Raw genomic sequence first — 16,450 nt, forward strand, 5'->3', positions numbered from 1 at the left:
TTGCTGCTTGGGTCTCTTCAAGGTGGCTGGCTTCATACCGTATTACAAATACCAACGTGAAAATACAGAGCTAAACTTAAAGATAGTGTTTTCAGAAAAGCTGACTTTTATATCTAGGGTTATGATTTAAAGTACACTGAGCTTCAAAGTGGGGAGGGGGGAAATATGGATAAACAAAAAGGGCAGTAGAGTAATAGTGTGAAGGCCACTATGATATTGGCCTGGGGCGCCTGCGTGGCTCAGTTGGGTAAGCATCTGACTCTTGGTTTTGGCTCAGGTCAAGATCTCATGGTTTGTGAGTTTGAGCCCCATGTTGGGCTCTGTACAGAGCCTGGTTGGGATGCTGTGTCTCTCTTTCTCTCTCTTTCTGCCCCCCCCCCCGCTCAAACTCTCTCTCTCTCAAAATAAATGAATAAACTTAAAAAAAATAAAAGATACTGGGGCGCCTGANGAACCCACATTGTCAGCTATAGTACATTACATCCTTGTGGATCATACGATCCAGAAGAGAACTGTTTGCGGCACAAAGAGAAAATTACTTCTTTTGGCAAATCTGAAATTTCATATCCCCCAAGATGTACTTGTTACACTTTTCCCTTTAAGAAACAAATCTGATAGGATTCTTTCTTGACCCTATAGAGTGATAACCTTCTGGGTAAAACTGACCTACTTTTTATCTCATTCTCTGCTACCACTTCTATAGAAAATGAGCTGTACCAGACAAGAAATGCATTTTGTGTTAGCGCAGTTGTATGTTGAGACATGCTCTAAAATGTTTGGGTTATGAAAAGGAGGGAGGGTTCGCCAAGCTGGAACGTGAACATCTTCTGTAGCTTTGCTACTTACCAATAACTTAACATTTTCATGCTGGGTTTTTATTTTATAAACCAGAGAAGGAAACAGATTCCAACTGTACTAGATAACAATGCCATGGAAGTTGTAATACCAGGATGTTGATGACTCGGTGGAAGATCATGTCTAACTTTCTTTGGTAAAAAATAATAAAATATGCATTTATTTATTGTGATTTGTTTTGTCCAAATGTGGTTTGTGTGGTTGAGCTCATACCACGTGTAAAGTTCTATAGTGCTTTTATTTTTTTTTTAAGGAAATGTTGGCTGTGAACTACATTTTTATTTTTTATTTCTAGGAGAGAGAGAGAGAGAGAGACAGCGTGAACAGGGGAGGGTCAGAGAGAGAGGGAGTCACAGACTGAAACAGGCTCCAAGCTGGCAGTCAGCATAGAGTCCGACTCGGGGCCCGAACCCACGAACTGCGAGATCATGACCTAAGCGAAAGTCAGACGCTTAACCGACTAAGCCACCCAGGCGCCCCTCTATAGTGCTTTTAAAATTTTTATTTTGAAATAATCTGCAATTAATAGGAATTTTTAAAGGTAGTACAGAGAGGTCCTGTGTAACCTCACCCCGTTCCCCACAACAGCTATATCACATTTAACTGTGATGCAATAGCAAACCCAGGAAACTGATGTCTGTAAGATGTGGGCGTAGAGATCTAACCCATCTTATCCCATGTGTGTTTTCCTGTAACCACCACCACAGCCGAGATACAGAACTGTTCGCTGACCCGGAGCATGCTCTCTTGTTCCTTTAGAGTCACACTTATACCCCCACTCCCCATCCCTTACCCCTGGCAGCCAGTGATCTGTTCTCTGTCTGGTACTTTCATTGTTTCAAGGGTAAACAGAACCATATATGTAAATGGAATCTCATATCATGTGACTTTTTGATACAGTTTTTTAAATCAGTATAATGCCTTTGTGTATGTTTGGGTCATGTTTGTTTCATACTTCTATTGATCCCTGTCTTTTTAAAAAAAAAAATTTTAGGGGCGCCTGGGTGGCTTAGTCGGTTAAGCGTCTGACTTTCGCTTAGGTCATGATCTCGCGGTTCGTGGGTTCGAGCCCCGCGTCGGGCTCTGTGCTGACTGCCAGCTCAGAGCCTGGAGCCTGTTTCAGTCTGTGACTCCCTCTCTCTCTGACCCTCCCCTGTTCACGCTGTCTCTCTCTCTCTCTCTCTCCTAGAAATAAATAAAAATATTAAAAAAAAATAAAAAAAAATTTTTAATGTTTATTTATTTTTGAGAGATAGAGACAGAGCACAAGCAGGGGAAGGGTAGAGAGAGACACACACACACACAATCTGAAGCAGGCTCCAGGCTCTGAGCTGTCAGCACAGAGCCTGACACAGGGCTCGAACCCACAGACCGTGAGATCACAATGTGAGCTGAAGTCGGGCGCTTAACCGACTGAGCCACCCAGGCGCCCCTCATCCATCTTTTAACTGGTATATTCAGATCACTTATGTTTAATGGAAGCTCATATAGCTCCTAAAAAGGGCTCAACAACCAGGGTGTGGGTTGTGTTAGCAAAATTTTTACCAAAAGTCCTTCAAAGGTGCTGAGGGAGAAAGGGTTTCCAGGGATCACCCAGGACTTGAGTTATAAAATGGACACAGATGTAGTTAAGAGAAGGATGCTCTAAGGGAAACGTAAGCGAATGTGGCTTACCTTGGGAGAGGGTCCGGGGAGGTCAGGCTGGAAGGTTGGGAGGGACCAGGGGAGGTAGGTTGAGAGGGAAGAGAGAACAGAAGGTGAGGCGCTGACCAGAGGTGCTGACCTTGGTGGGACCGCAGCCGGTGAAGGAACCGTGTGGCCCGGTGGCCCCTGGCCTGTCTCCCAGGAGGGTGGATGAGCCTACGACTGCACTCTGCTGTCTTCCAGGCTTGTAGTTAATCTTCTGTTGGCTGTCGGTTTGTTATGATTCCAAATCTTCTTGTTTATGACTTAAGTAGGTTGTTTCATCTAACGGTGAATTTATTTATGGTGAGGGGACTGTGTAGGCTGTGTCATTGACATCTTTTGTCCGTAAGGGCTCAGTCTCTCAGCTACTGACGGGTGCTGCCAGGGGCTCATCGATAAGAACGAATGGGGGAGCAGCTGTGGCATAACGGACATTAAACCTTCACACCCCGAGAACGTGGGAGGGCTTGCTGAGTGTGGCCTGGGCAAGGCTGCCCTTTGCCAGCGGTAGTGAGCGCCGCGCGGTGGGCTCTCGCAGGAGACGGTCTCGCCCATGCAAGCGCCTCTGTCCCGCCAGCATCGTGCTCTGGCCATAGGCCACTTTTGCTTTGCTGGCACTGAACGTCGGCTCTTGGTTGGTGAAACACCCTCCACGGAGGCCCGACTCCTAGACAGGCGCACCCTCACTAAGTGCGGACCTCACCCCTGTCACTCCTCTGCCTGGAGCAGGAGTGTTAACTACTCTGTCGCCGGCCCGGTGCCTGCTGCCTCTGTGGCGGCTTGTGACGAGACATCTGTCCTGCGTGTTGTTGTTGGCTTGTGAAGTGCTGGTTAAGTCATAATTCCCACAGTGAACCTGTGCGAAATACAGTATTGGCAAAGATAATCTCGGTCTCTGGGCATTATTTGCATGAACAAAAACATCTCATGCTAACCCGGACAGAGGCCTCCAGAGCCGTATGACTGAATTGTCTCCACTTACAGAAAACGTCACTAAAAAGAAACAGCAACCTTCGGCATTGAGAAGAAGGAAATCTGATCTCCAACTTGGCGTTCTGACGCCCATTTTCTCGGGTGTGTTATCTTCGGATTCAAAGCGGAGGCCAACCCACAAAAATACACCCGTTCACAGAAGTTCGTGGCAAAGGTGTGGGGAGGCCTCTGGCCCTCGCAGAGTTTGTGAGGTGGTGTAGGGAGATGACTAGGAATGCCCTCCGAGGAGAGAAGGTAAAGCAGTAAAAGAAAAGCCCGCACGCTAAAAATATGAGCCGGAGATTTCACGGTGAGGGTGGAAGAGAGAGGAGCGCTCGGGAGCGTCTTTAACTGACGGGAGGGCGGTGCGGGGTGGGAAGAAGGGCACACGTGCACGAAGCAGGTCTCAGAAGCCACAGGAGTGGCTTCAGAATGAAGGCCTGCCAGGAACTCTCTCGAGAGGAGGTAAGAACGTTGTGAAGGGAGCGAGCGCCTTCCGGCGTGTTCACGCCCACGTGCCCCGTGCGACAAGCGACGCTGGCGTTGGGATTGGCGTTGGGATTGGCGCAGAACAGCTCGTCCTCACCGGTGGGCTCTCCCACAGCCCCGCAAGCCTGAAGCCGCTAAGCGAGGTGTCCGCGGGGCCCCGCTGTCCACAGAGCCTCCCGGGGAGGACCCTCCCTGGCCTCGTCCAGAGGGATGCCTGGCATGTGGCTGCACCGGCACCATCTCTGCCGCCGTCTCCACGTGGACTTCATGTGGCTTCTCCCTGTGTCTGTGTCCAAACTCCTCTCTTCCAAGCTCACCACTCATGGGATTTAGAGCCCACCCTCCTTGACTCCGTTACATCCACAGAGACCCTGTTTCCAAATAGGGTCATGTTCTGAGGTTCCGGATGGTGTGAATTTGGGGGGACGGCATTCAACTCAGCACGTGGAGCTCCTGAGCTCAGTGAGCTCAGCAGGCTCCGCCCTCTGCCCCCCCGCCCCATGCAGCAGGTGCGCTGGGAGTTGGCTTTCTGGCCCTTGGTTGAGGCACAAAATAATTTTTTGGTGCTAAATATTGTACCGATTAATTATGTAAACATTAATCAAGAGTCTCCTCTGTGCCTGTCATAGACAATGCGGAGGGTAGACAATGCGGAGGGTACCACCCTGTGTGAAGCACGGCCCCTTGGCCTTAATGGGTTTTCAGTATTTCCCCTAATGAACTTCATTTGACAGTTAATAGTAAAACCAGCAGTGAGGAGAGGCCTTTTTTTGACAGTTCTTCGAATTACTGACATTTGTGGTTTGGTTCCCTGTAGCCACACACACACACAAATGCTCTGAATTAGTGTATATTTTTAAAAGTATCAGTAGATGTCATCGGAAATTAAAAAAAAGTTTCTTTGGAAGTACTGGGCCCGTTGAGGCACAGTAAATTTCTAATTGGTCTTTTTGTCTCAAAATCCTTGGACTAGGATGGGGGCGGTAGTATCTCTAAACACAATACAATTCTGTGAGATACCACACCAACCTGAAGTTCCGTAAGGGGAAAAATAGCCTCTGAGAATAGCAATAATCTCAGGGTAATGGCCCATTGTTTTCGTAATTCCCTGAATTCTTGCAAAGAGGAAGGAAATACATATCAATAGGGACTCTTTCAATTATTAAGCTTATTAAATTGAAAAACCAGAAAACAAGGTAATGCTAATTGCATCTTCTGATTAGACCTGAAGTCTTGGCCATTGTTAATAGCCCTTGATCATTCAGAATCCTATCCATATAAGTAAATTAATATAAATTATATTCATGTACATCTCCTCTCTCCATCTCTTTTTTTCCTCCCTTCCCATCGTCCATCTTTCTTTAGTTTCTCTCACTTCCCTCCCTCTTTCCTCTCCTTCCACCCTCCCCTTCCTCCTCCTTTTCTCTCTATTGTATTTTTGTTCAATTTGCCTTTTTTCCCCAGAATTGCCCTTACTCCCACCCAAGTCTCTGCAGTCACTAACGTTTCTTAGCCCCACAGGTAACTCAGTGGTCGGGAGAGTCGCCTAGCCCGGTGCTGCTCCGACCTCAGTTGTGCCCACAAAAGACCCGTGTGTCTTCTGGAAACGCAGACCTTGTCTCAGGAGCTCGGGGGCAGGCCTGGGAATCTGCATCTCCCGGTGTGTGGACCACACAGAGGGCACAGACTGAGATTCCCTGGTGAGACCCTCCCCACCCCCGCTCCCTCTTGGTGCTCAGACGCGCCCTTTCCCTTCAGTGTGGAGAAGGCACCCAGGAGGTGGCTGGGCAAGGGCGATGAGGTTTTGGGGTGATGGTGGGGTGCGGGGCTGACGGCCAAGAAAGGGTTCTGGAGATGTCTTTGGGGCAAAAAGGTCATTTTATGAGAGCCCAGGGACAGGACCGTGGACCGAAAGAGCTGCACTGGGGTCGTGAAGAGTGGCTGGTCATATACTGTGCAGTTGGGGGAGGTAAAGGCGAAATGGAGCCCTCCAGAAGGATGTTCCCTCCTGAGATCCTGAGGCCCAGCTCCACTCCCTCTAGCAAAGCTCTGTCCTTCAGGCCACAGGGAGGTCCTGGAGATTGGGCTGTTGATAAGATTATCCTTCTGTAATTTACTAAGATATTTGTAAATTGACGGAGAATCTTTTTAGCTTAACCATTTGTTTTGCGTCCTTTGTCCCTGGGCGGCCAGAGCCCTGAGGAACGTCACACGTAGCCCACCTGGGGGTGGGGGTGTGCTAGCTTGTGCTTTGCCCTCCGCTTGCCTTATGGTCCCTCATCAAGGGGGCAGGGAGGGGAGCTGGAGAATTGGGGGGATGTGAGGGCAGGGAAGGGGGAGCCTTCCGGGCTGCACCAGTGCGATCCTGAGTGAAGCAGAGGACGGAGCATTTGGTGTCAGGAATCCAGCAGGCGACTGGCCGCGGGGTGAGATGAGCAGCTAGGAGATGAGGCCTTCACGGAACTGTGGATGGGGACCCCAGGATGTCCTCTGAGCTCACACGCTACCAGCAGGTTGGGGGGCTCCATGTGCGCACCTCGCACTGTTACTATTTTAACCTTTCCCTGATCCCTTCCTGCGACCCACAGACGTCCAATCGAACCATCTTTGAAGAGTTAAAGAGATACCTTGTTCATCAGGATCAAGAGTTCCTCTATTTGAATGCAGACCACCCACCACGATTCATGCTAAGGTCACTTAGAGAAAAAGAAGAAAGACTGAAAAATCCAGCTGACCGTTGCCGAGGAGGGAGCCCATGAGCGAACCACGCGGTGTGACCACCGCAACTTCAGCGTGAATCTCTGCTGACTCAGCACTGGGTTTTCTTCCTGCTGCTTAGATTGTGCTGTTGAAGGCCAGCCCCTCTGCGGCCGCAGGTACAGCCTGGGCATTTCAGGTCCACGTGACAGCAATACTTAAACGTTGGAAATTGAAAGTAAGCTGTTTGGATGGCATCCCTTTCCCCTCAAGATACTGATAGTGTTTTATACTTCTTTACTGCAGGACTTTTCCTCCATATTAACACTGAAGCAAGTACCGTGTTGTGGTTGACACAGTTTGCAAATGATTATAAAATAAGTGCACGTGGTAATTGTTACTTTGCTCCTCTTTTTGTTATCCTGATAGTAAATCGGGGCCATTCTTGACCGCTGCAGTAGGAGCCAGGCCAGGCGAAGAGGAGGTTGTGAAGATCTGCTCCTTCTGGCGGCTTAGGATTGGTGCTCATGAGGCCGAGACCCCAGGCCGAAAATTCTCGTGGGCGCTGTCCCCGTAATTTCTACGACAGTTCGAATTTAGATACTCTGTTTTGTTATTTTCTCCCATTCAGGTTTGTCAGGCATGAGTCTCCGTTTGCTTTGGGACGTCTTCTCTGAGGACGGGTGCCCCCGGCCGGCAGGTGCCTTTTGTCAAGAAGACTGTGGAGAGAGTGTAGACACATCAAAGCAAGTCTGTCCTTTATCGCTTCAGGGGCGTCGCAGAGGTGCATCGTGGTGCCGTCTTCTCACGTGAGAGAGAGGTTCGCAGGAACGCGCCGGTGAGTGGGCTACTTCAGTGGTAGAAAGTGATGTGAAAAAGCACTTTTGAAGTCTGGGTGCTGGATTTTTTGGTGCTCCTTTAAATATCTTTGAACTTTATTCTGGGACCCAATTAAATTACTTGGAAACATTTGATCCTTTTGGGTCTTGAGTTAAAGCATCGTTAGGTTGGACGGAGAGAGTGCCTGGTTCAGGGCTAAGTTGGCCTCGCTCCAGGACGGTAGCCCCACGGTGCACTCAGCGCCCCCTGCAGTGTGGACACGAACTCTGAGATGCTTCCGTCCCATCCTTCCCAGGGGGGTCTTCCCAGGTCCGCTTGCACGTGCCCGTCAGCACCCCGCTGAGGCTGTGAGGTGCGGCCTCCACGCCTGTGTGTGTCTGTCCTCTTTGCCGCTCTGCCCTGGGAACTCTGTGGCTCCACTGCCCTGACTTGTGAGCGCCATGTGGTCATTGGCTGGACGGCCTCTAAGCAGAAGAATGACAAGATTGCGTCTGTGTTTTAGAGGACAGGCCTGCCCTGAGCGGTCAAGGCTGAGCAGGGACGGTGGCACCATGTGGACCTCGATGCCCAGGGCCCGGGCGTGGGTGGAGCAGGAGGAACAGAAAGCAGGGCGGCATGTGCTTTGAGAGGGATTTTAAAAGCATGGTAATGGATCAGGTGAGTTCATGGAGGTATGAACACGCCTGTCTTGGTCTCTCAGAGGCCAGGATGGTGAGGGGGGCCGTCCTGGGGCAGGGGGTGGGGGGNGGACGGAGGCGGGGACGGGAGGGGGAGAGCGGGGAAAGGGAGGGGTAACTCCCTGGGTCCCCCTGGAAGGGCTGCAGCTGGAGGTGAAGTGTGGACCGTGCTCCCGGCTCCTGCTAGAGAAGCGCTGGTGTGAGGGGAGGACTTAGGTTAACGTCCCTAGAAGTGCTGTGTTTTGAGGACACTTTTTGAAAGTCACACAAGTTGTGATCCAAAATAATCTCAAGCGAATCATAGTTAGTTTGACGTGTCAGCCTGACTGGTTTGTGGTGCCCAAATATTTGGTCAGACATTATTCTGGATCTTCTATGAGGTGTTCTTCAGATACGATTAACATTTAAATCGTTTAATGTTTGATAGACTGAGTAAAGCAGATTTCCCTGCATTCTGTGGTGGGCCTTACCCAATCAGTTGAAGGCCTTAATGGGATAAGACTTAGCCTCTGAAAAGAAGAAATTCTGCGAGCAGTTGGACTCAGCCTGCAACCTCAACTCTCGCTGGGTGTCCAGCCTGGTGTCCCACTGCAGGTTTTGTACTTACCACGCCTCACGATCATGTGAGCTCTTTCCGTAAAATCATCATCTGTACACACACCCCCTACTGATTCTGTTTCTCTGGAGAATCCTAATATGCACATCATTTGTTTGGTTTCAAATGGAGTTCTGTTTCCTCAGCCCAAAATGAGAACGTGGATTAAAAGTTGTTAAAAACCAACATGTTTTTTTAAAAAACAACACATTAAAAGTATGTTTTGGGTGGTCACATCTCCGTCATCTCCTGCGGCTCACAGCTGTTCCCTCAGCAGAAGCCCAGGACCCGGGGGAGGGGCGGGGACCCGAGCTGCTGCTGAAATCCTCTGGTTGGGACGAAAGATCTGCGTTTTCCAGGCCCCCGACTTGCTCACTCACCGAGGGCAGAGCCGGCCGAGCATCTGACGTCTTTGGCCCGTGCTTGTCCTGAGAAGTAGGCAGAACGCAGCGAGTGGCCGTGGCGTCCAGCGCCTTTCACTGAGTTTCTGAGGAGAGGACCTCCGAATGGGGAGGAGCGGCAGGTGCGGCACTTGGGGAGAGGACACGGTCACACCCGGACGCAGTGGGCCTACCCAGAGGGACACAGGAGCAGGAGTGCAGAGTGCGCGCTCAGCGAGTACCGGTACCTTGCGGGCTGGGCCAGCAGGAAGGAGGTGCTGGAGGCCAGCGCAGGAGCGCACGCCATCTTCCGAGGAACATGCCCTCCCTCGGCCCAGTGAGCCATGTGACCAGACGTGACCGTGACCGTCGCTGTACGGACCAGACATGACCGTGACCGTGTGGACCAGATGTGACCTTCACCTTCACCATGTGGACCAGACATGGCCTTCACCTTCGCCACGTGGACCAGATGCGACCATCACCGTGTGGACCAGACGCGACCTTCACCTTNCCTCTGTCCTGACCCTGCGTTGGTCGGTCGGCGGGTTACCTGCCCGGCCCCTCAGGGGTGCGGAAGGCGCAGCAGAGCCGGGCCGTGCGTGCGGGACTCAGCTCGTCAGATCGGAATGTTCACCAGGGGTTTTAACTCCTAGGACGGAACAGACAGTCCCGGAAGGGTCCTGGGAACAAGCTTTCTGCACTGAGGTCCTGGTGCAGGGGACATGGAGGGGACGCGGCGGGGACGTGTCAGGGTAGCAGTGTGGGCTGAGGGTGTGATGGTTTGGGGGTCGCCTGCAGACAGAGTCCTCCATCAGGGGCATGTGAGGGCGCAGCCCTGCCCTGGGGACACGGAGGGCGCAGCCCTGCCCTGGGGACACGGAGGGCGCAGCCCTGCCCTGGGGACACGGAGGGCGCAGCCCTGCCCTGGGGACACGGAGGGCGCAGCCCTGCCCTGGGGACACGGAGGGCGCAGCCCTGCACTGGGGACACGGAGGGCGCAGCCCTGCACTGGGGACACGGAGGGCGCAGCCCTGCCCTGGGGACACGGAGGGCGCAGCCCTGCACTGGGGACACGGAGGGCGCAGCTCTTCATGGGGACTCTGAGGGCAGCTCTCTGCATCAGGACATGTGAGGACACAGCTCGCACTGGGGGCATGTGACGATGTGACGGCACACCTCCATCTTGGGCACCTGTGGGCACATCTCTCTACTGGGAGCTATGGCTGGGGGTTTGGAGGTGAGGTGACATCAATGTCACTCTCTCCCAGGACCACACACGTGGGATCGTGCTCTGGAAAACTATCAGAATTTAGGGCTTCATGGATATAATTTCTCCTCCACTTGAAAATGCCATGGACAACACGAACACAAGCCTTTGTTCACTAGTTTACTCCTCGATGTCATTTTGTTGTAAGTGTTCCCAGTCTTTTAAACAGTCTTTAAAAATCTTCTGTGTTTGGGAGAAGGTTCAAGTTCATACGGGTACTAATCCCAGAACAAGTGCCCAGTACTGCTTACTGTCACTTTATAGGCAAGAAGAGGGGACACGTGAGACAGAGTGACAGCACAGGCTAGTGACAGCTCAGTGACCCCTTCCATGTCCCCTGCTGGCTTGCATGCTTCATTGATTTTTTTTTCTGATTAAAAATTAGATGCTCTCATTAGAGAATATTTAGAGAATATAGAGAAGCATCGGGAACAAAATCAAAGCCACATGGAAGTAGTTCCCCAACGGACGGGCAGGGTAGAAGGGGCCTCTCAGAGCAGCCCGACGGGCAGGATGCAGCGTCCTGCCGGCCCCTCTGTCCCCTGAGCCCCTCACCGGGCCTCGCTCTCTGACCTCCCTTCCACCCCGTGGGGGTGATTGAGGCGTCACCTCCGCTGCTACCCCGCATTCAAGGACAGAAGGAAAGTGCTGTCCCCTCCTTGGTCCCGCGAGGGCCGCTTGCTTCCGTGCTCGGGCAGCCCCATCCGGCCCACAGACTCGGAATCTTTCTGATGCACTACTAACCATACCCATTATGGTGGTCGTTTAAAATTCCAACAAAAGCTTCCTTAATTTTAGAAAACGTCCTGTAAGTTCTTAGTTCTAAGATACTTTTGTGAGAGTAAGTCCCAATGGAAATGACAAAAATGTTCTAATCCCACTTTTTAAAGCTGTGTAATCAAACGAACATTGTCTGCACAGCCCTTTAAATCCCTCGGGCGGCCCTATGCCAGATTGTCCTGAGCGTCCCCTTTTAATTGGGGACCGATCGAGATTTTTTTAAAAATATTTTTATTTATTTCTAGGAGAGAGAGAGAGAGAGAGAGAGACAGCGTGAGCAGGGAGGGTCAGAGAGAGAGGGAGTCACAGACCGAAACAGGCTCCAGGCTCTGAGCTGGCAGTCAGCACAGAGCCCGACGCAGGGCTCGAACCCACGAACCGCGAGATCATGACCTAAGCGAAAGTCAGATGCTTAACCGACTAAGCCACCCAGGTGCCCCCGATTGAGATTTTTAACAGGAGTTTATTTGGAAGTTGCGGGCGCCACTTCCACGGACTTCCCAGCAGCATGCCTGTTAGGAGTGATGTGGGTTTACTGTGACTGTGGAATGAGGCATTTCACATGGTGAAGGGATGTGAATTAGAATCTCTTGCTTCATTTTCTGGCCTGGTTTCCTGTGCGCATTCCTCAAAGTGAGGCTGCCAGTCTCGCTATGATGCCGGCTCTACCTTGACTCCAAACCAGGTCTGCTCTAAGGACTTCTGAAGTTCTGGAATGGTCTGCTCTTTGATTCCTTTCTTTTGCCCTGGAGGTAGATTTTAGGCATTCCTACAAAAAGAAATGCTTTCCATACTCAAGGATCCCATTTAGCCATAATCGTCAAGTGTCACCCCAGAGGGCGCCTTGTGTGAGAGGGAGCCGTGGACTTCAGCACGCGGTAGGTAAGACACACGCCCAGACCCCTCGGGGTGTGCTCTCCGCGCTGGTGGTGGAGGGGAGCAAGTCTCTCCAGTTCCGTGATCAAAGAGACAGAATCCTGTGTGTCCGTCAGAGATTAGGGAACGAGGGTCAAAGGGAGGGACTTGACTAGACTTTTACTAGGATCCCCAGCTATTCCTTTATTTGCCCCTTGCCCTCTTTCGGGTGGGGGTGGTGGGAGGTGGTGGGGACTGCTTCTGTGTAGGGTCCCTCTTCTCCCTGCTGCTAGAAGTCTTCCCATGTCTCGGGGAGTGGGGGCAAGGGGCTGTCTGCACCCACCAAGGGCTCTCTGCGCAAGGGACCCAGAGTACTGGCCAGGGACCCGAGGCTGGACAACCCAGCAGGGCTCTGGTGGCGGCAGCTGGTGGGCCCGGGAGGAGCCGCAGGCTGGCCGGCGTTGGGCTGACAGCCACAAGACACCTTCTGAAAAATTATTTTTTTTTAAATGTTTTATTTATTTCTAGGAGAGAGAGAGAGAGACAGCATTAGAGGGGAGGGTCAGAGAGAGAGGGAGTCACAGACTCTGAAACAGGCTCCAGGCTCTGAGCTGTCAGCACAGAGCCCGACGCGGGGCTCGAACCCACGAACCGCGAGATCATGACCTAAGCGAAAGTCGGACGCTTAACCGACTAAGCCTCCCAGGCGCCCCACAAGACACCTTCTAGAAACTTCTCTAGAAGCCACTTGAGAGAGGAAAGGCGCTCCAGGGCCTCTGCCTTGGTCAGCCCCCCGCCCCCCTTCATGACCCAGCCTGGTGAGGTGAGTTGAGCTGCACATACCAGAAGCTGACCCAACTGCTGGTGCCTTGAAGGGCCACACAGTGGTGACAGCCGCATCCAGTTTCTAGAAGCTTCACGGTGTGAACCATGGGGCCTTTGCTCCACGCAGTATGAACCATGGGGCCTTTGCTCCACGCAGTATCTTCACACGTTCTCCTTTCTGGATGTGACTCTCAGCACCTCAGAAAACAGGCCAGGTCTTAATTCTCGTACCAGCAGTGGAGGAGGCCTGCCCTGTCTGAACCCCAGCCGGTCACGTTGGCCTTGAAACGCCAGGAGCACATTTGACAGCAACACCCACTCACGTTTTTGTAGCCATCTTGCTGCTGCTGAGGATGATGGTGATGGTCATAAAATATACACAGAAGTTACCACGCAGCCACTTCCAAGTGTATCGTTTAGGGGCACCGCATTCACGTTGATGTGCAGCCGTCACCACCGTCCATCTCCAGGACCCTTTCGTTTCCCCAAACTGAAATTCTTGCCACCTTGTTGTTTGAATTTTTGAATTATTCTGTTCTACTGTGTCCTGCCAAATAGACTGTCAGTCTCTTGAGGACAGAACAGAGGGTGTGCAGGTCCCCGCGTGTGTCCCAGACGTAATCGGAGCTCCAGTACGTGTTTGATGACGACAGCGCGCGGCTTTATGGAGGTCGGCTTGGCTCTCCGCAGCCTGTATTTTCAGCCTCCTCCCTCACGGGTCCCTGTTTATTAAAAATAACCACAACTCTCTGGCAGTAGGTGATTGGGTCGGGACTGGGCCCCTGACCCGGGAAGGACCAATTGCAGTCACTCTTCACAGCCTGATTTGGGACAGTCTCATTGATGTGAGCATGTGCCAGGAAGTGTAACATTGAACTGAAGAGCTGAGGTGACCCTAAAATTGCAGATCTAGGAGAATCTGGGATAAGATGAAAGAGAAAAATGAGAGTGTGTGGGGGAGAATGTGAGAGTCTGTTAGAGGATGTGCATGAAATTAAATGTGTGAGAGAATGTGTGCAAAAGTAGGCACATGTGTAAGAGTATGGGAGAGGTTGTGAAAGTATGTGAGAACTCTGTGGGAAAGGGAATTGTGAGAGTGTGGGAAAGAATGAAAGTTGTATAAAAGAATATGTGTGTGAGATGGCATGCATCTGAGAGGATGTGTGAGTGGAAATATGTGCAAGACTGTATGAGAGACTGAGGGTGTGTGTGAGAGATAATGTGGATTGTGCATGTGTGAGAATGGTTGTGAGAGTGCATGTGAGCAAATATGTGTGAGACAGAATTACGTGTTGATTGTGAGAGAATGAGAGCGTTATGTAAGAGTTTGTGTGTGAGAAAATGTGAGATACTTTTGTGTGTGCGTGTGTATGAGACAATGTGGAAGTGTGAAACAGTGTGTGAGAAAATGTGTGTGAGAGTGTGTGTGTTAACATGTGTGAAATAGGTTGTGAGTGTAGGGTTGTGTGTGTTGAAGAATGTGGGGGAAAGAATGGGAGAATGTGTGTGCAAAAATGTGAGTTTGTTAGAAAATGTGTGAGAATGACAGAGTTATGTAAGAGTTTGTGTGTGAGAATGTTGTGAGAAATGTGAGATACTTTTGTGTGTGCATGTGTGTGGGGTAATGTGGAAGTGCAAAACAGTGTGTGAGAAAATGTGTGTGAGACTGTGTGAGAGTGTGTGTGGTAATGTGTGTGAAATAGGTTGTGAGTGTAGGGTTGCATGTGTTGAAGAATGTGTGGGAAAGAATAGGAGAATGTGTGTGGAAAAATGTGTTTGTTAGAAAATGTGCATGAAATTAAATGTGTGTGAAAGAGAATGCAAGAGTGTAGGAGGGCGAGAGAGTGAGGGGATGTGTGACTGAAAATGCATGTGAGAGCATCTTTGTGTAAAAGGACTTGTGAGAGTGTATGAGAGAATATGAGAGTTGTATAAGAGAATATATACGTGTGATTGCATATATGTGAGAGGATGTGTGAAAATATTTGTGAGAATATGTATGAGAGACTGTGATGGTGTGTGTGTGTGAGAGAGATGATATGTATTGTGCATGAGAGATTATGTGTGAGACAGTTATGTGTTGAACGTGAGAGAATGTGTGAGAATTATATGAGTGTATGTGTTTGAGAATGTGAGAAAATGTGAGATCCTATGTGAGAGTGTGTGTGGTAATGTGTGTGAAATAGGTTGTGAGTGGGGTTGTGTGAGCAAACGTGCATGAGAATGGAGAGAGTTGTGAGACAATATGTATAAGAGGGTGAGTGTGGGGAATTTGAGAGTATGTCTCAGAAAGTGTGTGGTAGCGTGTAAAAGTGCTTGTAGGAGTTGTGAATGGGAGAATTACATGTAAGTATGTTGAAATATGTGAGAGAATGTGTGTGTGAAAGAGCATGTGAGTATCAGTGTGAGGACGTGAGAAAACCATGTGAGGGTGCGTGATTATGGAAGCGAATGTGAAAGTGAGAAAATATGTGTAAGAGTGTATGTGAAAGTGTGAGAGTGCATGTGAAAGCACAAGAATGAGAGAGAGTATGTGAATGTGTGTGTGACAGTAGGAAAGAGAATGTGTGGGCAGGTGTGTATGTGAGAGAGTGGTCATAATTATGTGCGAGAGCAAATGTGTTTGAGAGTGAAAACATGTATGTAAGAGGATGTGTGTAAAAGGTGTGAGAGAATGTGTATGAGCATGTATGTGAACAAATACGTGAGAGAATTGTATAAGGGATTGTGTGTAAGAGAGTGTGAGTGTGAGTGTGTTGAGAATGTGAGTGTGAGAGTGTGTTAAGAATGTGAGAGTGTATGTTAGAGAGTGTGTGTGTCAGTGGTTGTGAGCCAGTTGTGTGTGAGAGAGAACACATGAGTGAATGTAAGAATGTGTGTAAATGTGAGAATGTGCATGCGTGTATGAGAGTGAGTTTGTATGTGAGGAAAGTGTGGCAGTTAGCCATTGCGTCTGATATTTATCCCACTATTTAACATCATCCCTTTTCGCAACTACTCAGTCTTCCTTCTTGCCATAATTTTGACTGTTTGTTCTTCTGTTCTGCTGGAGAACAGCTTTGGGGGACTTCCCGCCACCAGGAGACCGGCCTGTTCAGGTGTGTCATGTTCTGTCGTGCCAGCAGCCGTTCCCTCAGAAATCCAACGCGAGATGTGAATTGCTTCTCTTCAGAATTTTGAGGACATTGGTCCATTTTTGTCTTTGAGAAATCCAGTGCCATCTTGATTTCCGAACTTTTAAAAAGTGACCCGTGTTTTTTCTTTTCTCTGTCCTCTGGGGAGATCCTGGGGTCCTGCCTTGATCACCACCAGCCTTAAATTGCGTGGTGATGTCCTTGATGTAAGTCATTCATTGGGTCGATACGTGGTGGGTTCGTTCAGTCTGGACCTTCATGTCCTTCAACTCGGGGGACTTTTCTGGTGTCCCTTCTTTCATTATTTCCTCCTCCATTTTGGGGGGAACATATTTATCAGTAGTTGGACACCTTGAATTTATGTTCTCATTTTCTATTCGTATGTTTTTTTTCTT

This window comes from Crocuta crocuta, unplaced genomic scaffold (assembly GCF_008692635.1).
Source record: "Crocuta crocuta isolate KB4526 unplaced genomic scaffold, BGI_CrCroc_1.0 scaffold101, whole genome shotgun sequence".
Taxonomy (NCBI): Eukaryota; Metazoa; Chordata; class Mammalia; order Carnivora; family Hyaenidae; genus Crocuta; species Crocuta crocuta.